Genomic DNA, 25,602 nt, shown 5'->3' on the forward strand with positions numbered 1-25,602 from the left:
CCAATCTGAGGAGAACAGAACAAGAGACTCAGGGGTTATTCCAACTTTGGAGGAAGTGGTAATCCATCCCAAAAGTGACGGTAAAGTGACGGATATACCACCAGCCGTATTACAAGTCCATTATATCCTATGGAACTCGTAATACGGCTGGTGGTAAATCCGTCACATTTGGGACGGATTACCACCTCCTCCAAAGTTGGAATAACCCCCTCGGTCTTTTGTGGGGTTTCTGATTGCAAAGGAGCCGGCAAGCATCTCTAAACAATTGTTATGCAACCTAGACTCCTCTAGTGACCATGCACTTCCAGTGGAAATCGGGCCACACTGGGAACCCCAACCCGAAAGACTTGCATCCGATTCCAACACAAGATCTGGGGCTGATGCAAAAATGGTTCTTCCGTTCCAAGCGTCTAAATGGTCTAGCCACCATTGTAACTCTATTTGAGATTCTTGGTCTAGGGAAATGACATCTGAATAAGCGAGACCTTTCTGAAGATGTCGAATTTTGAGTCTTTGAAGAGCTTGATAATAAAGGGGCCCCAGAAAAATAGCCTGAATAGAAGAGGAGAGGAGAGGAGACCGACTATTCTTGCTAATGTTCTGAGAGAAATTTGGGCTGATTGTAAAATCTGGAGAATTTCTGATTTGATGGATTTTACCTTTGCAGAGGGTAAATGAAGAGTTGCGGAGACGGAGTGTACGAGGAAGCCTAGGAATTCTATTTGTTGTTGAGGGATTAAGGCAAACTTTTCTAGGTTGATGACAAACCCGAGATCTGAGAGGAGAGAGCAAATAATTGGATTTGAGATTGGAGGGAGGAAAGATTTTGATTCATGATGAGAATGTCGTCTAAGTAAATAATCAGTCTGACACCTTGAGATCTGAGATAAGCTACAACTGGTTTCATGAGTTTCGTAAAATACCATGGAGAGGAAGAAAGACCGAAAGGAAGAAAGGAAAAATGAAAAATCTGGTCCAGCCATTGGAATTGTAGGAACTTTGTGGATTGGGGGTGAATTGACACAGTAAGATATACATATTGAAGATCTAGGCGAACCATCCAATCTCCTTGTAAGAGGGAGTCTCAGAGATGCAAAATAGTCTCTATCTTGAAGAGTCTGTAAACTACAAAATGATTGAATTGTTTTAAGTTGATGACTGAACGCATCTTTTTGTTTTTCTTCTGAACAAGTAACACGGAACTGAGAAACCCAGAGGGGTCTATAGAACAAGGAACAATAGCTTGTTTTTGAAGGAGAGCTTGGACCTCCAGTGAAATCAAGTTAGTCATTTCTGTAGAAAAACATGGAGGATGAGGGAGCACCGTCTGAAAGGGCTCTGAATAGATTTCTATGACATAGCCCTGAACAGTGTTCAAAACCCATGGATCTGTGGTTATAGCCTGCCAATTTGGAAGAAAATATTTTAGACGACCTCCTACAATAGGAAGGCCAGAAGGGTGACTTCCTGCTAGAGAGGTATATTTGGAACCTCTATTGCTTCTGCCACGAAATCCATGGCTCCTCTGTGGGTAGAATTGGGGTCTATATTCCTGGTATGAGGATTGGTAGGCGGCACGGGAACCTTGTGAGTTATATGAACGGCCAGCAAATTGGTTCCTACCTCTGCCGGCCCTGGCGAAAACCCGTCCAGAAAACATTTTTCTCAAGGACTGTTGAGCTTTGTCTAGAGATGCAAAGGTCGCAATGTACTTACTAAGGCCCATATTTATACTTTTTTAGCGCCGCATTTGCGTCATTTTTTGACGCAAAATCGGCGCAAACTTACAAAATCCAATTGTATTTTGTACGTTTGCGCCGCATTTGCAGCAAAAAGCGGCGCAAATGCAGCGCTAAAAAAGTATAAATAGGGGCCTAAGTTCCATAATAAAGGAATCTCCAAAAAGCATACCTTCTGCTTTGATACCTGGATCAGATACCGCTAAGTTTACCAACTTGGGATCCAGTTTTAGAAGGAGTCCCTTCCTACATTCGTGCGTTATAGCAGCATTAGCGTTGCCTAAAAGGCAGACAGCACTTTGGACCCATAAAGACAGTTCATTTGGGTTAACAGAATCATGTTCTAACCTAGCCGATTCCTCTAAGTCAAATACGTGTCAGCGTGCCCACCACATCCAAAAGTTTGTCTTGACAGGTGGACCAGGCTTTGTCCACTCCCTTACGTGGGTCCTTGCCAAATTTGGTGAAAAAAAAGTAAGCAAAGAAGGGTCAATGGTTGGAGTAGAAGAAATTTCGGAATGAAGAGATGCACAAGGGCATTCAGAGCGTAACTTTGCTCTAGTCTGTTTGTCCAACGGAGTGCGCAGACGTGAGGCAACGTACTCTCCAACGTGTTCAGCTGGAAACCATTCAGTTAATTGAGGGTGATGTATCTCGTTTGGATCAAACATAGGGACTCCTTCAGAGTCAAAAATTGTGACAGGATTGGAAGAGACTGAGGAGAATTTAGACTTTTTTGGAGGAGGAGCATTAATAGGATCATCATTTTCCTCATCTGATTTGTCAGCCTCCGAGGCTGCATCACCCAACTCGTCATCAGTGTCCGGAATTTGAGAGATTATTATAGGGGAGGAAATATGTTTAGTCTTCATGGCACATTTGGAAGACAATTTAATATTAGAAATCCCCTCCCTTAAGGGAGGCCTGTGAGGAGACACGTCCTCCGCCTTATATGAGGAAGACTCACCAAATCAACAGTGCCATTTTTGAGGATTTTTGGGGGAGAGGGTGCATTCTGCTAACCTCCGCAGACTGGGCCAAAATTGTCTTGGACACAAGGTTAAACACAGATTTTTCAAGATTCTTTGACAGTTTTATTCATAGAGGCAGAAACTGCCTGCTCCACTGAGACTTGAATAAAGTCATTTAAAGTATCATTAACAAAATCCTCCTCATTTTGGTTGTTGTCCATAGTTGAACTGTCAATTTCCATTGAAAATATAGGCTGACAGAGAACAGTGCCTGAAAACAGCAAAGAAAGGGTTAAAACTCTCACTTGCCGATAGAAAGATTGAAACTCTGCCTATGGGTGGGGAAAAGGGGAGTGGCAGTGACCGGAGAAAGGGGAAACCTTCCAGAACCAAGAAAAACCAGCCTCGGAAGAGAACGGAGGCAAAACTGGAGCTGAACTGAAGCAAACGCTCTGCCAGAGCAGGTGAGGAAAGGTGCAGTGTTCGCCTCGACCGTCGTCATTCTAAAATGGCGACACGTGATGAGGGGAACGTTGCAACATAGTTGGGAGAGCAATATTTATAAGTGGATTCCCTGAATATAATGCACGTAGCTCAGACAGGGAAATAACCATAGTAGGTAAAAACTACTACAAAAGCTACTAAGATAGCCATGAAGATACCATCATCTTCACGTACCAATACTATGGTCTGAGATGATACTAACTATATGTGACTGACCAGTAGAGTATTTTTAATAGGCTACTCAGTTTAGGTACTCAAATAACAGAATCCTATTACATAATTGATACAAGCTTATTTTACAAATATAGATATTTTATTATTCCATAATGATACAATCATAAAAAGTATATACATTAAATAAAAAAAATAGAAGAAAATACATACAAAGCACCTAAGTCAAACATACCACATAGACATTAAATAATTCAAATAAAAAAACGTGTCTTATTTACAAGTGAACCAACATATTAAGGAACCAATGATACCATAGGGACCGAAGGCCTACGCGCGTTTCGGTGTTATGTAATATAGAAGACAACCTTCCTCAGGGCCGTTCCCAGTGGTAATAATGTGTAATACTCGAATCTTGGCAGCCAAGTCTTCTGGTCAGATCAATTGTAAATTCATGATATTCTTTTTGATAATGTAGTCCAAAAATCTAATGGGAGAATTGATTTATATGAACATTGTGTATAAAATTCTCGTGCTAGTAGTCTAGTGGTCACCTCTGTGAGCATGACATATATATCTCTACCGGCAGTGGCATTTTGTCTTATCGAAAAGGCATGCCCAAAGAAAGTAGAATGAATTGTATATAGTGTAGTTAATGGAAAGATGCATAGGTCATAAGCTATAGAGTATAAACAAATATAGACTGAAATTGCTTAATTGGAGAACATGAGAGTAGTTCATGCCATGTCAATTACTGCCGTGCATGCCTAATGCCATTAAAAGTTGCAATAGTTAGTATATCCACAGTGATAAGTGTCTAATATTAATCTGTATACCTTAGTTCCCTTAGAATAAGAACATGCAGCTCGGTACATGCAGGATGGTGGAAAAATGATAAATTTTAATACAGACAGACCTTGTTTGGAGAGTCTTGTCTAGCGTTTTTATAGGCTATTGATTCTTCTGACCATAACTGCTTCACTGCAGAACATAATAGTACCTATTATGATACAGGAAAATAGACTGGATAAGAACCTAGAAACACTAAGTGGATAAATAGATAAATAAAGAGATAGTAATAATAGATGGAAAATTTAATCAATATATATTATTACTATTAATATTATAGTCTACAAATCACCTCGATATAGGCTGATGTCAGTTTCTAAATTCGGGTGCAAATGAGCCCCTGTGTATAGATATAAATCCTCAGAATCTTGCCGATGGACTGAGTGGTTTCGGGAAGTGAAAGCCTGGATACATTAATTTGGGCTCTTATAGATAACAATAAATGAAGACAGACAAGAAGGAAAAAACCAAGATAGTTAGACCCTTATGTGGTTATGTAGAGCTAAGTAACAGTAATCAAATGATGGTAATACAAATATACTGAAACGAGCGCTACAGACTCGAATAAAAACATACCGGTCTCGGCGTTGGATCTTCCCGCGTTCGCTGACGAAGTCAGCTGCCGCCGATAAAGGACGTATTTAAGCGGCCGTGCGGAGATGTTATCTCTGTTACTAGGCCGCACAGAATACAAATCTCCTTCTTTTAGCATAAAACAAGTTAAAAGAAGGAGATTTGTATTTGGAAGTGAGTCTGTCAGTGTTTAACTTCTATCCTACTACCATTTAGAGTATACCCTATAGATGTAGTATAGCCAACAATGTCTCCGGCTTCTTGAATTACTATCTCATGGCCAGTCTCAGTAACATATACTATATATGCAATTCACGTTCTGTCTACGATAATATTTTATTTAACATCGATATTTTGGATGCCTCTGTGGAATATTTACAGGCTGTTTCTTAAAACTACTTGTTTAAATATTTAAATTGGGGAGTAAGAGGTATTGATCAAAGCATATTTACTACCCGTTTTGCTCTACTCAAATACTCCCGATACAACCCCAATATGGCCGCCATAGTAGCCTGCCTATTTTTTCCCTTCTGTGCGGCCTAGTAACAGAGATAACATCTCCGCACGGCCGCTTAAATACGTCCTTTATCGGCGGCAGCTGACTTCGTCAGCGAACGCGGGAAGATCCAACGCCGAGACCGGTATGTTTTTATTCGAGTCTGTAGCGCTCGTTTCAGTATATTTGTATTACCATCATTTGATTACTGTTACTTAGCTCTACATGAGCTATAACCACATAAGGGTCTAACTATCTTGGTTTTTTCCTTCTTGTCTGTCTTCATTTATTGTTATCTATAAGAGCCCAAATTAATGTATCCAGGCTTTCACTTCCCGAAACCACTCAGTCCATCGGCAAGATTCTGAGGATTTATATCTATACACAGGGGCTCATTTGCACCCGAATTTAGAAACTGACATCAGCCTATATCGAGGTGATTTGTAGACTATATTATTAATAGTAATAATATATATTGATTAAATTTTCCATCTATTATTACTATCTCTTTATTTATCTATTTATCCACTTAGTGTTTCTAGGTTCTTATCCAGTCTATTTTCCTGTATCATAATAGGTACTATTATGTTCTGCAGCGAAGCAGTTATGGTCAGAAGAATCAATAGCCTATAAAAACGCTAGACAAGACTCTCCAAACAAGGTCTGTCTGTATTAAAATCTATCATTTTTCCACCATCCTGCATGTACCGAGCTGCATGTTCTTATTCTAAGGGAACTAAGGTATACAGATTAATATTAGACACTTATCACTGTGGATATACTAACTATTGCAACTTTTAATGGCATTAGGCATGCACAGCAGTAATTGACATGGCATGAACTACTCTCATGTTCTCCAATTAAGCAATTTCAGTCTATATTTGTTTATACTCTATACCTTATGACCTATGCATCTTTCCATTAACTACACTATATACAATTCATTCTACTTTCTTTGGGCATGCCTTTTCGATAAGACAAAATGCCACTGCCGGTAGAGATATATATGTCATGCTCACAGAGGTGACCACTAGACTACTAGCACGAGAATTTTATACACAATGTTCATATAAATCAATTCTCCCATTAGATTTTTGGACTACATTATCAAAAAGAATATCATGAATTTACAATTGATCTGACCAGAAGACTTGGCTGCCAAGATTCGAGTATTACACATTATTACCACTGGGAACGGCCCTGAGGAAGGTTGTCTTCTATATTACATAACACCGAAACGCGCGTAGGCCTTCGGTCCCTATGGTATCATTGGTTCCTTAATATGTTGGTTCACTTGTAAATAAGACACGTTTTTTTATTTGAATTATTTAATGTCTATGTGGTATGTTTGACTTAGGTGCTTTGTATGTATTTTCTTCTATTTTTTTGATTTAATGTATATACTTTTTATGATTGTATCATTATGGAATAATAAAATATCTATATTTGTAAAATAAGCTTGTATCAATTATGTAATAGGATTCTGTTATTTGAGTACCTAAACTGAGTAGCCTATTAAAAATACTCTACTGGTCAGTCACATATAGTTAGTATCATCTCAGACCATAGTATTGGTACGTGAAGATGATGGTATCTTCATGGCTATCTTAGTAGCTTTTGTAGTAGTTTTTACCTAACATAGTTGGGAGAACCTTGAGCCGAGCACAAAGGAAAGATGTGGGCGTGCAGCTACAAGCCATCTGGAAAGAGCGTGAGAGTGAAACAGCTTGCAAATCCACAGTGGCTTGTCAGCTCTGTGTGCCATCCACAGGCAACTGACATAGATGTTTGTTTTTCTCATTTAGTATGTATTTACAAGTCCTCACCTATCTGAGCAGTGTTGACATCCAGGCCTATCCCAGACCCAGGTGATGCTGGGGGTAGAATGTTTTTATGTGTTTCCTATGACACCACATGAGAACTTTCAAGATCTCTTGTTTTCAAACAGTGGGCATAGAAGCCACTCATTCTTTAATATTGGTTGGCTTCTTTGTCATTCTAATTTTCTTGCTACATATGGGTCAGCTGCTGCAGGCTCCCATCCTCTTCATGTGCTTGCCCCTCACCTGGCGCATGAACACTTTACTTGTGTCCATTCACAGCTCATTTTTTAGGCACTTTACCAGAATTCACCTTTTTTTGCTATCTCCCTTGTGTACTTCTTCCCCTCTCATCCACAACCGCCTTCTCTCTCTTGTCCATGATGCTCACCCACCACACTCTCTCCCTTATCTACATCGCTTGCCCCCACCTTCCGTGACCTGGCTGCTTGCCCCTAACTGCCCTCCCTCCCACCTTCCATCTGTCTGTCCATCCATGGCTTTGTATATTTAAGGGTGTCGGCCTAAATGGGACTGGTATGCTCAGACATGGTTTGTGTCATTGGAACAAAGCTACACTTTGTTGATGAGCCCTAACTAGGGCAAGACCAGCCCTTGGTTGCTTGTGCTCTTGTTCAAGATAGGATTTGGCTTGGCAGTTCAGGCTAGACTGTTCCCATTGGTTCAGGGTTAAGACTGATTTGTATATGGCTGGGTCCAAACTGAGGTGTCATGGTGTGCAAAATAACAATGAACTGGGATGAAGCCCCGATTGATTAGCTGCAACTGAGTTTATTTCAAGCATTTTATCCATCACTTTTTTGCATACTTTAGTGTTGCCTGCCACCACTGCCTTCCCTTCTTCCATTTTGTTGCTTCTTGCCCCACCTATCATCCCATTGTCTGCGCTGTTGCCGTTCTCTGTGTTGTTGCATTTTCCCTCCCTCCTACCTGCCCTCCCATTGTCAGTGGTGTTGCTTATTTTTCACTTAAACAATTTGGAATAAGTATACTGATATGTATTAAGGTACCTGGTCTACTGAAGTAACTATCTTTAATACATTTTTGTGCATAGTTCTGATGGGTCCCATTCCAAGTCATTACAGCCACTGTCTTCAATTATGGAATTTTCACTTACAAATCATTATTTCAGGTCTGTTAGTCTAATTAAATACTTCACAAACGTTTTAGAACCATAACTCAATTTTTTGAATGACAAACTTTCATGACCCACCTAACTTCAATGGACACGAGCCGGGCAATTTTCAAATGTGAAGCATGTTGTCGTAACTAACAGAGTTTTACAGACAGCCCATTTTCCATTGAAATGACCAATAACTTTGCACAGATATAGAGTTTTACAGATAAACCTATATTGCACACAAATGATAATATCTGGGCATCAGGTTTCAGTTAATATTTATCATTTGTGATCACCAAGTGAAGTGCTTTGATTTGTTGTAATCCTATTAAATTATTTGTTTCCATCACACTTTAGAATTATAAAAAGAACGTGTTTCATATATTGTTCTTTTCTAACTGCTGAATGTGCACAGTTCATTTACAAGTATTAACATTTTGTTGTGTGTTACAAAAACACGATCTACTACAGTCTTCACTTTCACACACCCTTATACTCCCTTATATACAACCACTGACCATATTGCAAACACAAAGTCGCCATGGTGGACACAAATGGTGGTCAGCCAATGGTGTTCCAAGCCACGGTGGTTCGTCGTCAGCAAAGTAACGCGCAACACCACATTGGATGAATTTGAAAACAACAAGCTGACACACTTAGCCACATTGGACATATCTGCAAAGGACATTATAAAACACATCCCTGCACACACCACAATCCTTGGCATTTTCAAAGCAAGACCCAGCAAGACAGAGCAAATTCACTAATCACATGCCATAAATTAGGTGCCCATTTTTTTCAATATCCCACACAACACTACACACTTCACTCTATTCACACTCTATTGTACTACTCCTGTTTAGCAAATCACTTTCACCCGTTTTTCTTTTTTTCCCACCTTGTCACGTTCAAAAATCCCCATTTTTCAGAAGATGAGTAATTCATGGTGGATGAAATCATAAGAGCTGGGCCACAATTGTTTGGAGCATAAGTCCAGCACACTCCTCTCAGTAGGAACATGGAAATGTGGGACAGGATAGTTGACAGAGTGAATGCTGTAGGCACCACCCTACGCACAAGGGAGGACATTAGAAAGAGGTGGAGCAACATCAGGGGCAAGGTCATTCACTCGTCTCCAGGCACAGGCTGCAGGCCAAGAAGACGGGCAGTAGCCCTCCCAGTGCCCCATTACATCTCTTTCCGTGGGAAGAAAAGGTCTGACCCATCCCGAAGGCTTGACACAAATACCTAGGGGAGTGGAATCTGGTAAGATACCACACCAAAAATGTCACAAAATGCTATGTTATGCATGCCCATAGCTCAGCGTCTGCCACTCATCAGCCCAGTGTTGACCTACCCAAAGACCCCTGTTTGTAAACTCCCAATTGAAGTGTACTCACCTGAGGGGAGAACATTTGTCAAGTGTGTGTAGTACAGGAGTGGCATGACTACAACTCCCATAAGGCACTGTTACTGTTACTCAATCCACCAGCTAAGTGTTTCCTTCTCCTAACACCTCTGTTTGTTAACTCACCTATTAAGTGTACTCACCTGGGAGAATACCATGGGCTAACTGTTGGTAAGTAGAGGAAGTGACATGACTTTAAAGACCAATAGCCCATGTTTCTCCAAAACCAAACACCAGTCCAGTGTACACATGCCCATATACCCATGTTTGTCATCTCCCTAATGGTCTTCAGTCACCTTGGAGAGTAACATTTCTCAAATGTTGGGAAGTAGAAGGAGTGACCTGACTGCAAAGCCCAATAGGCACTGTTACTTCAAGTCTATACCCCAGCCCAGTGATTCCTTCTTCAAATACCCTTGTTTGTTAATTCCCAAATGAAGTGTACTCACCTGGGGGGGGGGGAGGGGTTACATTTGTATAGGGTGGGTAGTACAGGATCTAACATGACTGCAACCCACAGGGGGCACTGTTTCAACAACTCCAACCACCAGCACAGCTCCCTCTTCTCTCAATAATTCTGTTTGTGAATTCCCAAATGAAGCGTACTTACCCATGAGGATACCATGGGCTAAAAGTTGGGAAGTAGAGGGAGTGATATGACTACAACTTCCAGGGGGCACTGCTACTCAAACCACCAGCCCAGTGTTTCCTTCTCCAAATACCCTTGTTTGACACCTCACAAATAAAGTGTGCTCCCCTGGTGGACAACATATGGTTGGTGTGTGTAGTAAAGGGGCTGACATGAATGCAACTCTCAGGAGACCCTGCTACTTTTACCCCAACCAGCAGCACAGTGTCCCCCTCTCAAAATAACCTTGTTTGGTAACTCACAACTCACAAATGACGTTTGCTCACCTGGGGGATGACATTGGTGAAGTGTGTGAAGTAGAAAGAATAACCCGACTGCAACTCACAGGAGGCAATGTTTCTCTGACTCAAAAGACTAGAACAGTGTACATTCGATCGAAAAGCTCAGTTTTAGCACAATGAAGTTTACTCAGATGGGAGGATACCATTTGTAAAGTGTCTGTAGTAGAGGGAGTGACCTGACTGCTAGGGTCACAAGACTCTGGTGGTCATTACAACCCTGGCGGATGGTGTTAAAGCGGCGGTAAGACCGCCAACAGGCCGGCGGTAAAAAAATTGGAATTATGACCGTGGCGGAAACCGCCAACAAAGACAGCCACTTTAAAACTCAGACCGTCACGGCGGTACAGACAAACAGCGCGGCGGTCACCGCCAACAGACAGGCGGAGGACAATGTACCGCCCACAGTATCACAACCTACCAATCCGCCACCTTTTCCGGGGCGGATTCACTGCGGATAAAAACACGGCGGAAACAAGAATTTCGAAGGAAAAACGCTCACCTCTACACACTCCACGAGGAAGGAGGGCACCATGGAGCCGGAACTCCATATTCTCCCTGCGATAGTCTTCCTGCTCCTATACGAGGATCATCAATGCCGGCGGCGAAGACCACAGTGAGTACTGCACCTATGACATAGGGGAGGGGGGAGGCAAAAACACAGGGACACACACAATCAACATACCAACCCCCACCCCGACCCTCACCCACTACAACACACACACCAATGCATATCTATACATTACAGTAACACCCCTTAACCCCCCCCCCGGAAGAATGCAAAGACAAAAGGAAATGAGTTGAACCATTGTAATATATCAAAATACAGTAAGCAAATATATACATATAATATACACAATAAAAAAAATATACACCACGATTAGTAGTGGAGGTATTGCACCATTCATAGTCTGTGGACCACTGGGCCGAAAATGCACGGGCGAGGCCCACACAAGATACCCGATCAAAACGGTGAGAACACTGCAGGGGCATCAGATCGAAATACAACAGGCACCTCAGAGGGAAGGGGGGGCACCTCAGCTGGATGAGTGCACCACGCCAGATCCACGAGGGGGCTCCATGCCCATTGATGTATCCTGGGGAGTGCAAAGCCACAGTCTCTCAAGTCTCTCCAGTGGGTGGTTTGCCCACTGTACCATCCTGGGGAGTGCAAAGCCACAGTCTCTCAAGTCTCTACAGTGGGTGGGTTGCCCACTGTACCATCCTGGGGAGTGCAAAGACACAGTCTCTCAAGTGGATAACAGTCTCCACTGGTTCTGGAGGGGGCATGGTGCCCAGAGTGCTTCATCCTGCCAAGGACTGAGGTAGTGGATGCCTTTCGCCACTGGTTCTGGAGGGGGCTTTGTGCCCAGAGTGCTTCATCCTGCCAAGGACTAAGGTAGTGGATGGGATACTCCACTGGTTCTGGAGGGGGCATGGTGCCCAGAGTGCTTCATCCTGCCAAGGACTGAAGTAGTGGATGCCTTTCTCCACTGGTTCTGGAGGGGGCTTTGGGGGTCATTCTGACCTCGGCGGTAAAAGGCAGTTACCGCCGGTCAGAAGACCGCCATAACACCGCCGCGGCCGCGGTAACCCGCCAGGGTCATTCTGACCCACAACTGGCAAACCGCCAAAAACCCGACCTCCACTGAAGGCCACCACATCAGCGGTCAGCGATAAACTGGAGATGACCAAGCCTCCACCGTCACGCCAACAGAAATACGCCCATGCCATTACGACCCATGAATCGACGCGGCGGTCTTTCAACCGCGGTATCCCATTGGCGGTACACACCGCCGTGGTCAAAATACATCTACAAAACACTGCCACATTGGACAATTACAAATACACACACCTGATACACATACAAACCCCACTCCCACACAATCAATACGATATAAAACACACACCCACATCACCCACAAACCCCCACAAATCGCAATACACAGAGAGAGAGCACAGGGAACGCAAACCACAACACACACAGGAACCCAACATCATCCCCCACACTACATCTACGCACAAAACACCACACACCACTACACTCATCACCACAAACACCACCTCACACCTCATCCACACCACCCCATGGCACCCCAAAGACACCCCAGGTTCTCGGACCAAGAACTCAGGGTCATGGTGGAGGAAATAATCAGGGTAGAGCCCCAGCTCTTCGGCACACAAGTGCAGCACACCACAATAGCCAGGAAGGCGGAGCTATGGCAAAGGATCATCGACAGGGTCAACGGTGTGGGACAGCATCCCAGAAATCGGGAAGACATCCGAAAGCGCTGGAACGACCTACGGGGAAGGTGCGGGCGATGGTGTCAAGACACAACATCGCTGTGCAGAAGACTGGCGGCGGACCCCCACCCACTCCACCCGAATTCACAGCATGGGAGCAAGAAGTCTTGAACATCCTGCATCCTGAGGGCCTCGCTGGAGTAGGCGGAGGAATGGACTCTGGTAAGTCTAATCTCAACTACTTCCCCCCCCAACCACCAGCATGCCAACCCACACCCCCACCCTCACCCCCAACCCCCCAGCACATATCATCCCTGCCAATGGCTCACCAGCACAACCCACCCAAACCAACACCAACCCCTGAATGCCAACACAAACCATGGACACCCATCACCTAAGCATGACCACTGCACATACCCATCCCCCCCCCAAACCACCCTCACAACTCCTCCCACAAGGGAATGCCAGCACTGGGGGACAAGGGCACCCACAAATCGCACGCCATGGCACACACAGAAGCAATAACCATACTCTTTTACCCCTGCAGGGCCCGAACGCCAACACACCGGCCCGGAGGGTCCAGAAATGTCCATCCCACCCCCAGAACAGGCCCCAGTGATGACAGCAGCTCTGTCGACCTAGAACCTGATGACCAGCCCGGACCATCGGGGACCTCTAGACAGTCGGTTCCCCTCAGGCAGCCACAGGCCACAGCAGACCTACCCCCCTCTGGAAAGCCCAGCACAGCACCCACCCAGCGGGCCCATGCCTCTGTCTCCAGGACAGGGCAAGCAGCGGTGTGTCTACCACTACAGGGCACCCAGGGCAACCCACCACCCCAACAACAACAGGGACCTGGGGGCAGTGGTAGTGGGCACACTGGCCGGGGGACAGAGGCCCAGGAACAAAGGGGAACTGGGAGGGCTGCTGTGCGACAGAGGGAGGACAGGCCTAGTGAACCCACTGTCCAAGAGGCCCTCACCACCATCATGGGAGCGTACCACCACTCCCAAGAGACGATGGCGACGGTCCTGGCCAGGTTCCAGGAGATCCAAGCCATGCAGGAGGGCCAGTACATGGGGTTCCGGGAAGAACTGCGCAGCATCAGTTCCGCAATGGGTACAATCGTGGTGGCACTCAACCAGATTGTCACCACATTGCGGGACTATGTGGCCCCCCAAAGGACCCCTGCCACTAGCATGGAGGAAGAACAGCCCACCACCTCTGCCGGCGCAAGTGGTCAGGAGGCCCCGACACAACAGCAACGGGCCACCCGGACCCCACCCCCTGCAGAACATGAACCACCCCGCAAGAAAGGCCTGAGACCTAGGAAGGAGACAGAGTAGGATGTCAAGACCCCCGCCATGCACGGATCCAAACCGATGACATCCCACTGTCCCACTTGTTCACCCTGTCTAACCTTGAACTGCCCCTGCTCCACCTTCCACAGGCATATGGACAATGCACCTGTGCGAACGAGACTCTGGACTCTGCCATGGACATGCCTCCACCATCACCCATCACCCTTTTTGAACTATACACCAATTTTTGCACTTCAATAAACACAATTATTGCACAAAAACCATCTGGAGTCTGCTATTTATTTTTTGAAACCAAATGTATTCGATATAACCAACCAAAAATGCCCAATTAAAATGTGATGACAACATACCAGTGTCACACAGCGGTAGTCCATGGGGAAATAAACCAGAGGGCACTCCGTGGGGACCAGATCACTGAAATAGGAAGGCAAATTCACAACTAAGTTACCATACATTGGGGTGACAGGTCAGACAGTAGAGAGCCAGTACTGTTACAGATATAATAAAATGCAGGAGTAGATTCTTACCCGTGTGTTACTGGAAATACTGCAGTATCACTGTGTCCCTGTTGTCTGTGTCGTCCTCTTCGTCTTCCTCCTCTTCACTCTCCGCAGGCTCCACAGCGGCCACAACACCACCATCTGGACCATCCTCCTGCAGGAAAGGCACCTGGCGTCGCAAAGCCAGGTTGTGAAGCATGCAGCAGGCCACGATGATATGACACACCTTCTTTGGTGAGTACATTAGGGATCCACCTGTCATATGCAGGCACCTAAACCTGGCCTTCAGGAGGCCGAAGGTCCGCTCGATCACCCTCCTAGTACGCCCATGGGCCTCATTGTACCGTTCCTCTGCCCTTGTCCTGGGATTCCTCACTGGGGTCAATAGCCAAGGCAGGTTGGGGTAACCAGAGTCACCAATTAGCCACACACGCTGTCTCTGTAGCTGTTCCATCACATAAGGGATGCTGCTATTTCGCATGACGTACGCGTCATGCACTGACCCTGGGAACTTGGCATTTAAATGGGAGATGTACTGGTCAGCCAAACAGACCACCTGGACATTCATCGAATGATAACTTTTTCGGTTCCTGCGCACCTGCTCATTGTCTTTGGGGGGGACCAAAGCCACATGGGTACCATCAATGGCACCAATGATATTGGGAATGTGTCCAAGGGCATAGAAATCACCCTTCACTGTAGGCAAGTCACCCACCTCAGGGAATATGATGTAGCTCCGCATGTATTTCATCAGGGCAGACAACACTCTGGACAATACCTTTGAAAACATAGGCTGAGACATCCCAGATGAAATGGCCACTGTAGTTTGAAATGATCCACTAGCCAAAAAATGGAGTACTGACAGCACCTGCACTAGAGGCGGAATCCCTGTGGGTTGGCGGATGGGTGACATCAGGTCTGGCTCCAGCTGTGCACACAGTTCCTGTATAGTGGCAGTGTTGAGTCTGTAGGTGAGTATGACATGTCGTTCTTCCATTGTCGACAGGTCCACCAGCGGTCTGTACACGGGAACATTCCTCCATCTCCTCGCAAGTCCCAGCGGACGGTGCCTAGGAAGGACAACATGGAGCACAGAGTCAATCAACCCACAGGTAAGTTCCCACAGCCTGCACAGTACACGAATCTCAATGGCTTGTATGAGTGTCGATGGAAGGCCTAGCCATGTGTGACGCAGTAGGAATTAAGCCATGTGGGCCCTTGAAATGGCGGCTGCCTGACCTGTGAAGTGTGACAATGTGAAGTGAGGTCATTGCGCTGGCGTGGCACACCGTGGCCGTAGGCGGTCGGAGGCCGCGGCGCAAAGCAGCATTGGTTAACATTGAACCCTATGGGTTTCAGGAGCCAATGACGATGTGCGCCGGCGGTCGCGGTACGCACCACCGCGGTACGCACCGCCGCGGGCGTGACCGCCATTTTCTCTCTGATTAATCATACGAGACCTGAGCATCAACAGGAGAGGACCTATACTGCAAGTGCTGCTGTGACCTCGGTCTGGAAGTGACAATGGCTGCTGCGACTGGGGAAAGGGGCCCCGCCTTCAGTTCCGAAGAGTTGGAGAAGCTCGTGGACGGGGTCCTCCCCCAGTATGCGCTACTCTATGGTCCTCCAGACCAACAGGTGAGTACATGGGGGCCAATGCATAGTGGCCAATGCCTGTGATGAGTGGGGTGGATGTCCGATGGAGGGGAGGGGAGTGAATTACAAATGCATGGCACGACAGATGAGAGCATGTGCCACATGGCAAGTTTGGGGAGGATGGGCCACTCACATCGAGCATGCAGAAAAGTGATGATGTTTCTTTTCCCCCCTTGTACATGTCGCATAGGTCAGCGCCCATCAGAAGATCGATATTTGGCGTGCCATCGCCAAGGACGTCCGGGCCCTGGGGGTCCACATCAGACGGGGCACCCACTGCCGCAAGAGGTGGGAGGACATCCGCCGCGGGAGCAGGAAGACCGCCGAGGCTCTGCTGGGGATGGCCTCCCAACCTAGGAGGGGTGCCAGTCGTACCTTGACCCCCCTGATGTCCCGGATCCTGGCGGTGGCCTACCCCGATTTAGATGGGCGCTTGAGGACATCACAGCAGACACAAGGGGGTGAGTACCAGCACATTCAGCTATATTTGCGCGCAGTGGAGGTGCCTGGGTGGGGGAGGAGGGCTGTGGGTATCCCTAGGCCAGGGCGATTTCTGTAGGCTAGGCCCCTCCGTGAGGTATGGTCCTGTGCCCCCGCCCCCCATCTCTGTAGGGTGCCTAGTAACGCTATTCATGGACCTGTGTATTCTGTGTGGGCAGTTGTCACCCATAGGCTTGTAGGGCATGTCCCAGTGAATGTGTAGTGTACCCCAAGTGCGCAGCGTAGTGCAGGGGGCTTCTGTGTCTGTCCTCTCCACCAACGGTGTCCCCAATGCATGCACTCAACTTGTCTTTATTTCTCCACCCCCCCCCCATTTTTCTTTGTTTTTCTGTGAATGTGTGCATTAGCATCATCAGGCGGAGGAGAAGTGGCATCGGCGCAAGAGGGAGCTGCATCTCACATGGCCCCAGAGGGCCATGCAACGGACTCCGACATGACCAGTGAGACGGAGGGCGAGGGGGGCTCCACCACGGGGACCCGTGCAGACGTCAGTGACACCGACACGTCCTCAGATGGGAGCTCCCTTGCGGTGGCGGCAACATCCGTGCCCACCGAAACTACAGGTACAGCCGCCACCAAGCGCACCAGCTCCGCCCTCCCAGCAGCCCCTCGGCCTTCGGCCCGTGCCCGCACAGCCAGGAAGGCGGCCATCTCCTTCGCCCCAGGCACCTCAGGCCCTGCCCCAGTCACCCCTGCTGCCCTCAGTGAGGAGGTCATTGATCTCCTGAGGACCATCATTGTTGGGCAGTCTACCCTTTTGAATGCCATCCAGGGTGTGGAGAGGGAGGTGCATCAAAGCAATGCATACCTGGAGGGCCTTCATTCAGGTCAGGCTGCCCAGCAGCGATCGTTCAACGCTCTGGCCTCAGCACTGACGGCAGCGATTGTCCCTGTCTCCAGCCTCCCTCTTCTAACTCCCTCCACCCAGTCCCACTCCCCTGTTCCTCTGCCTATCCCATCCACACCTACAGACCAGCCTGCAAACACCTCAACACCCAAGGGAAGCTCATCCAGACATAAGCACCACAGAACACACAAGCATTCACACAAGCAACATACAGATGCAGACATGCCAACAGCCACTACCTCCTCTGTGTCCCCCACCTCCTCGTCTCCCTCCTCCCTCCCTGTGACGTCTACACTCACACCTGCATGCACACCACCATCAGCCTGTACACCCATCACCAGCACACCCTCCAGCCCAGTCCGCACACGTACAGTCACCACCCCCACTGCCATGTACACGTCCCCTGTGTCCTCTCCCAGTGTGTCTGTCACCCCGCTTCCAACCCACACAAACGCAGGCAGGCACCCAACCAACAGCCAGCCACCTCACGTCAGCCTCCAGCCCAAGCACCTGCACCCAAAGACACCAGACTTGACTCTCCTACAACCACATCCTCTTCCTCCACTCCCATATCCACTCCAGCTACCCTTACCATTGCTCCTAAAAAACTATTCCTCTCTAAAGTGAACATCTTTTCCTCACCTGACCCACCCCCTCCATCTCGTAAGAGTTCCAAAAACACCTCAGCCACCACCAGCCCAGCAACTCCCAAGAACGTTGTGCCTGGTTTTTGGAGTCCGCCCTTTCCTTGGGCAGGGACATCGGCCAGCAGCAAAGGCACAGCCAGCCCCCCCCCGGGAAGAGGAGCAAAAAACTGAAGGGCAGGCGCGAGAGGCCTGATACGCCTGCCCCCAAGGAGGGTAGCCTTGCACCGTCACCCGCCACATCGGGTAAGGGAGCCAAGGGCCACGGAGAGTCTGCCAAGGAGGGCAAGGGCAGCAAAGCGCCGAAGGCAGGGAGCAGCCGACCTGGCCATGAGGGCCCCACCAGCCCCATTCCGGGGGTATCGGAGGAGACCCAGGGCCCCAGGACTCCATCACAGGAGGGCCCCGCAACGGAAAGGTCAGATGCTGACTGAGCGGGAAGTATTGGCCAGGTGTGGTTCACTCGAAACACAAGACAGGCACCGCTGAACAGGCCCCGCCGTGAGAAGCACCGCTGAACAGGGCCCCGCCAAGACAGGCACCGCTGAACAGGGCCAAGACAGGCACCGCTGAACAGGGCCCGCCGTGAGAAGCACCGCTGAACAGGGCCCCGCTGTGAGAAGCACTGCTCCGCTGGGCCCTCCTGTCAAGCACCGCTCCGCTGGGCCCTCCTGTCAAACACCGCTCCGCTGGGCCCTCCTGTCAAGCACCGCTGAACAGGGCCCGCCGTGAGAAGCACCGCTCCGCTGGGCCCTCATCTCAAGCACCGCTCCGCTGGGCCCTCCTGTCAAGCACCGCTCCGCTGGGCCCTCCTGTCAAGCACCTCTGAACAGGGCCCGCTGTGAGAAGCACCGCTCCGCTGGGCCCTCATCTCAAGCATCGCTCCGCTGGGCCCTCCTGTCAAGCACCGCTCCGCTGGGCCCTCCTGTCAAGCACCGCTCTGCTGGACCCTCCTGTCAAGCACCGCTGAACAGGGCCCTCCTGTCAAGCACCGCTCCTCTGGGCCCTCCTGTCAAGCACCGCTCCGCTGGGCCCTCCTGTCAAGCACCGCTCCGCTGGGCCCTCCTGTCAAGCACCGCTCCGCTGGGCCCTCCTGTCAAGCAACGCTCCGCTGGGCCCTCCTGTCAAGCACCGCTCCGCTGGGCCCTCCTGTCAAGCACCGCTCCGCTGGGCCCTCCTGCCAAGCACCGCTGAACAGGGCCCGCCGTGAGAAGCACCGCTCCGCTGGGCCCTCCTGTCAAGCACTGCTCCGCTGGGCCCTCCTGTTAAGCACCGCTCCACTGGGACCTCCTGTCAAGCACCGCTCCACTGGGACCTCCTGTCAAGCACCGCTCCGCTGGGCCCTCCTGTCAAGCACCGCTCCGCTGGGCCCTCCTGTCAAGCACCGCTGAACAGGGCCCGCCGTGAGAAGCACCGCTCCGCTGGGCCCTCATCTCAAGCACCGCTCCGCTGGGCCCTCCTGTCAAGCACTGCTGAACAGGGCCCGCCGTGAGAAGCACCGCTCCGCTGGGCCCTCATCTCAAGCACCGCTCCGCTGGGCCCTCCTGTCAAGCATCGCTCCACTGGGCCCTCCTGTCAAGCACCGCTGGCCCATTGGCATGCCCGGTTCTGTGTCGGGCAGGGCTTCACGAGGCACTCTGCCCACCATGCCTCCTCCATGACCAGTGGACTCTGTAATCCACCTGATGGACTGTGGCTTTGCACTCCCCAGGATGGCACAGTGGGCAATCCACCCACTGTAGAGACTTGAGAGACTGTGGCTTTGCACTCCCCAGGATGGCACAGTGGGCATGGAGGCCCTTCGTGGATCTGGCGTCGTGGACTCATGTGGCTGAGGTGCCCCCCCTTCCCTTCCCCCTGAGGTGCCAGTATTTTATTATTGTGATGCCCCAGCAGTGTTCTCTCCAATGGACTCGATCTCGTGTGTGGGCTTTGCCCATGTGTTGCTGCACATTGGCCCACGGACATTTGAACTTTGCAAAAATGTGCCGGACTTTTGCTACTTGTATATATATAGTTCTAGATGTGTAATAATTCTGTATATATTGCTAGGTTCGCTATACTTCATTATTGCTATAATATAGTTCTATTTTTACAATCATTGCCTTTTGTCTTTGCATTTTTGTTTTGGGGGTTTGGGGGTGTCACTCTGACTTTTTAATCTGCATTGGTGTGTAGGTATTTCGGTGGGGGTGAGGGTGGGGGTGGGTGGGTGGCGTATGTGTGTGCCCGTAACCTTTCCTCCTCCCCCCTCCCCTGTGTCGTAGGTGCAGTACTCACCGTTGTCGTCTGCGGCGACCTTCGTGATCCTGGAAGATGAGCAGGAAGGCAATGGCTGGGAGGATGTGGAGTTCCGGTTCCATGCTGTTCCGATTCCGCGTGGAGTGTGTCGAGGTGAGCGTTTTCCATTGGAAATGTCTGTTTCCGCCGTGTTTTTATCGGCGGGGCTCCCGCCCTGGAAAAGGTGGCGGATTGGTGAGTCGTGATAGGGTGGGCGGTACATTGTCTGCCGCCTGGCTGTTGGCGGTGACCGCCGCGCTGTTTGTTTGTGCCGCCATGGCGGTCAGAGTGTTAAAGCGGCGGCCTGTGTTGGCGGTTCCCGCCAGGGTCAGAATTCCATTTTTTGGACCGCCAGCCTGTTGGCGGGTTGGCCGCCGCTTTAACACTGACCGCCAGGGTCAGAATGACCCCTTTGTGCCCAGAGTGCTTCATCCTGTGCAGGACAGACAGAGTGGATGCAAGTCTCCACTGGTTCTGGAGGGGGACTGGTGCCCAGAGTGCTTCATCCTGCCAAGGACAGATGGAGTGGATGCTGTTCTCCACTGGTTCTGGAGGGGGACTGGTGCCCAGAGTGCTTCATCCTGCCAAGGACTGAAGTAGTGGATGCCTTTCTCCACTGGTTCTGGAGGGGGCTTTGTGCCCAGAGTGCTTCATCCTGTGCAGGACAGACTGTTAGGGTTTGTACACAGCAAAGAGCATGTCCCCTCTCACTGCACTAGTGGGTTCTGTAATAGCTCCCTTTTAAACTTACTATTGAAAGCCTTTCTTGTTATCTCACCTTCCCCCCCCCCCTTGGCTTCTGTGTAGGTTGTTTAATGTGCTGTTTTGTTTACACATTGGGCCTTGCTTTTACCAAGGCTTCTTTAAAATACTCCTCCCTAGGCCATGTGTTAATCCAACTCATTTGTATAATAACTGAAACTCTGCACACCTTTCAAGAACATGTGCAGCATGTGAGGACCACACCCAGCTCTTCAAACCACACCCAGCTCTGCACACCTTCCAAGAACATGTGCAGCATGTGAGGACCACACCCAGCCCTTCAAACCACACCCAGCCCTGTCTATAAAAGGCATCCCCCGAGCCTCACCCAGTGCTTGTGCTCGTCTACCTCCCGCTTACCTGAGAACAGATCCCTCGGCGCTGGCACTCCTGCTCTTTACAGACTTTCATTGACTTCAATGGGCGCAGCTTCTGGCTCTTCCTTCTTCCGGTTTCCGGTTCCTCCTTGCTTCAGCCTCTCTCCTATGAATAACCTGCAAAAGAGAAAGAAGACAAGGTTAGACTGATCAGTATCTCTTGCCAGCAACAAGTAAGTGCAAAACCTTTTATTACCTGAAAGAACTTTGACAACAATTTCTGGATTCGTGTATAGACAATTTGAAACGAAATACTTTCCACGAACATTGTGATTCAAACTCTTTGTTACAAGAATATTTTGCAGAACTTTGTGAAGCAAACATTGTTTTTTCTCATGGAACTTTTAAGAATCGAACAGTGGAAACCATTAACAGCAAGGCAAACAGTAAATCAAGGACTTGCACAAATTACATGCTGTATTTTGATGTAAAAGTACAGTATTTGTTTTATAAAAGATTCTGGAAATATGGGAAAAGTGAGTCTGCTATTGGGAATTTAGGCTTTAGTTATATTATGATGAATGTTTGATATTGGTAATTCTGATAACTGTATTTGTTTAATGTTTTAGAAGCTTTACAGTAATAGAAAACACATCCCAGAGCAGTAACACAATCCAAACCTGGAAACTAGAGACCAGGATCCAAGAGGTACTTTTAGAAGAGAATTTCTAATAAATAAAGGGATAGTCAGGAACCCATTTAGGAATAGGTTGCACTTATCTGTTCTTTGTTTATGTTTCATTAGGCACCAGTTTCCACAGAAGTCAGAAAGGGCCGCAGATTTGTGCAGCACTTCAACAGTGGAAACGCAAGAACGGTGTTGTCTCTCTTTTTTATTTTATCCACTTCCCCCCTTCCCTTGAGCTTCTGTTCTTAGTGCACTGTTTTAAAAACTAGTGTGCTGGAACAAGCAGTTTCAGGGTGGGGTCGGATTGTCTTCAACCTCCATCAGAACTGAACAAGAACTCAGGTGAGCTGGGCTTTGACAGAAGCACAAGCCTTAAAAAATTTCAGTTCTGGTGACCGATGAATACCGGGGAAGAAATAGAGGGCATTGACGTCACGGATATGGCGCAGGCCCTAAATGAGGACTTGGCTCATAATGAATCAGTGTCTGGCATCTTGGAACATATGCAAGAGGAAATAGAGAGATTAAAGATGGAGAATACCTCTTTAAAACAGGATTTAAGCAGGTATAAATTTAGGGGATCTCAGTGGAACACAGCTTCTACGCCTTTGTTTAAAACCTCCTCAGAGACAGGGGCGCCATCAAAACATACAACTTTGCCTCCCCCAGTTGAGGTTACTGTTAATGTTCCTAATGTTGTGCCCTTAGCAGCACCTGAACGTTTTCAATGAGATAGTAACAAATTCCATGTTTTTATCAATCAATGTCAATTACACTTCATTTGTAAGCCACAACAGTTCCCTACTGATGATACGAAAGTGGCATTCGTCTTGTCTTATTTGGGTGGCACAGCAGCCAATTGGTCAATTCCTTTCGTGGATAGAGATGATCCCATCCTCCATAATTGGAATCAATTTAAACGTACCATGACCAGCCTTTTTGCAAAACACACTTTCATGCAGGCAAGTGATAATGAGCTTTTAAATCTTAAACAAGGCAACAAGGATTTATTGACCTATCTCACTAGTTTTAATCGTTTACTCACCGAGACACAGTGGCCAGAAGAAAAGCGTGTCTCCCTTTTTTATAAAGGTTTGAGAGACGAGTTAAAAGACGCGCTGGCTCATATCGTTGATTTGCCAAAAGACTATTCGGACTTTGTAGATTTAGTTGTGAAATTAGAACATAGCCGAGGAGAAAGAAAGGGAGATAAATACAAACTGGAATCACGGTTAACTTTTATTAGACACGAGAAGAAAGACACAGATAATAAACTCCCTGAACCAGAGCCTATGCAAATAGGGACACTCAGAGGTCCACTCACATCAGAGGAAAAAGAAAGAAGGAGAAAATTTCAATTATGTTTATATTGTGGCAGGGCAGGTCACTTTGCCAGAGAATGTCCAGTAAAGCCTAAAACTCCACGAAAGGGTGCTGTTTCCTCCACCTCCTCAAAAGAATCGGGAAACGATTAAGCTCGACAAGGGGAGAGGTTACTTGTTCGAGAAAACATCTTAATCAAACCTCTAATGCTGCAGCCTTCAGGGTACCGCACATACCTAGACATTTCATAATTCAGGTCGTTTTAATTGTTACTACCCAAGTGAGGCATTCTCTCCCTGTCCTACTGGACTCAGGCGCGACAGGAAATTTTGTGGATAATAAGTTAGCTGAAACCTTAGGACTTCCTATGTGCCTAAAGCCTTGTCCAGAAGCAGTATGTGCAGTGGATGGGTCAGAATTGACCTCTGGATTAATCACAAAACAAACAAGTCCACTTGTTATGGTCTGTCAGAACGGGCACACAGAGGTGATTAGCTTTGATCTGATAGATACTCATAATTTTGGTTTGATTCTCGGGGTACCCTGGTTAACAACTCATAAACCAAAAATTTATTGGGTGAATAGAACTGTTACTTTGGATTCCTCTTTCTGTAGAACCAATTGCTATCAAGAAGCAGGTACAGAACAGAGCACAGTATTACACTGTGCTAGTGTTACACAAGATGAACCAAGTCTCCCTCCTGAATATTCTGACTTTAAAGACGTCTTTGATCCAGTAAAGGCTAGTGTGCTGCCCCCACATCGGTCTTATGACTGCCGTATAGATCTTATCCCAGGGGCCCCTTTACCTAATAACAGAGTATATGCTTTGACTGACGAAGAAACCAAATACTTAAGAACCTACCTAGATGACCTACTACAGTCTGGGTTCATCCGTCATTCCACATCTCCGGTGTCATCTCCACTCTTTTTTATCCCGAAGCCGGATAAATCCCTGCGCGCGTGTATCGATTATAGAGGACTAAATAAGGCTACAATAAAGAATAAATATCCTCTTCCTCTAATACCTGTGTTGTTGGATCAATTAAGACATTCTACTGTATACACTAAACTAGATCTGCGGGGAGCTTACCATCTGGTCCGAGTAAAAGAGGGGGATGAGTGGAAGATAGCTTTCAAGACAAAGTTTGGTTTATTTGAGTACACAGTAATGCCCTTTGGGTTATGTAATGCCCCTGCGGCCTTTCAGTTCTTTATAAATGAGGTCCTACACGAATTCCTGGACGTTTGTGTCATAGTATACATAGACGACATCCTCATTTACTCTAAGAACTCAGAAGAACATACCCAACATGTTCGTGCAGTATTATCAAAGTTAAAAGAAAATCATCTTTTTGCTAAGTTAGAAAAGTGTACTTTTAATGTCAACAAGGTGGACTTTTTAGGATACTGCCTGTCACCTCAAGGAATAACTATGGATGTAAAGAAAATCAGTGCTATTGCTGATTGGCCAGAACCATCCTCTTTAAAAGATATTCAGAAATTTCTGGGTTTCGCCAATTTTTATAGGAGGTTTATTGCACATTTTGCAGACATTGCGGCCCCAATAACTACCTTGTTGCGGAAAGGGCAGCGATTTATTTGGACTGATGAGGCGGCACACGCCTTTCAACTCCTAAAACAAAAGTTCACTTCAGCCCCAATTCTGAAACATCCTGATCCTGACTTGCCCTTTTTTGTTGAAGCGGATGCTTCACAAGTAGCTTTAGGAGGAGTTCTCTCTCAACGAGATGCAGTAGATGGCCAGTTACATCCTATAGCCTTCTATTCTAAAAAGTTATTGCCAGCTGAACAAAATTACACTGTGGCTGAAAGGGAACTACTAGCTATCAAAGTAGCCTTTTCAGAATGGAGGCACCATTTAATGGGAGCCAAGTACCCAGTTACAATCTTTTCTG

General features: G+C 47.6%; 1 long non-coding RNA gene across 1 annotated transcript; it reads left to right on the forward strand.

Annotated features, from left to right (window-relative positions):
- Nucleotides 1–5,878: 5,878 nt before the first annotated feature.
- Nucleotides 5,879–6,760, forward strand: LOC138247236 (uncharacterized). Its single transcript, XR_011194378.1, has 2 exons — nucleotides 5,879–5,964; nucleotides 6,394–6,760. It is a non-coding gene; the product is annotated as an uncharacterized lncRNA (long non-coding RNA).
- Nucleotides 6,761–25,602: the final 18,842 nt, after the last annotated feature.

This window comes from Pleurodeles waltl, chromosome 7, assembly GCF_031143425.1.
Source record: "Pleurodeles waltl isolate 20211129_DDA chromosome 7, aPleWal1.hap1.20221129, whole genome shotgun sequence".
Classification (NCBI taxonomy): Eukaryota; Metazoa; Chordata; class Amphibia; order Caudata; family Salamandridae; genus Pleurodeles; species Pleurodeles waltl.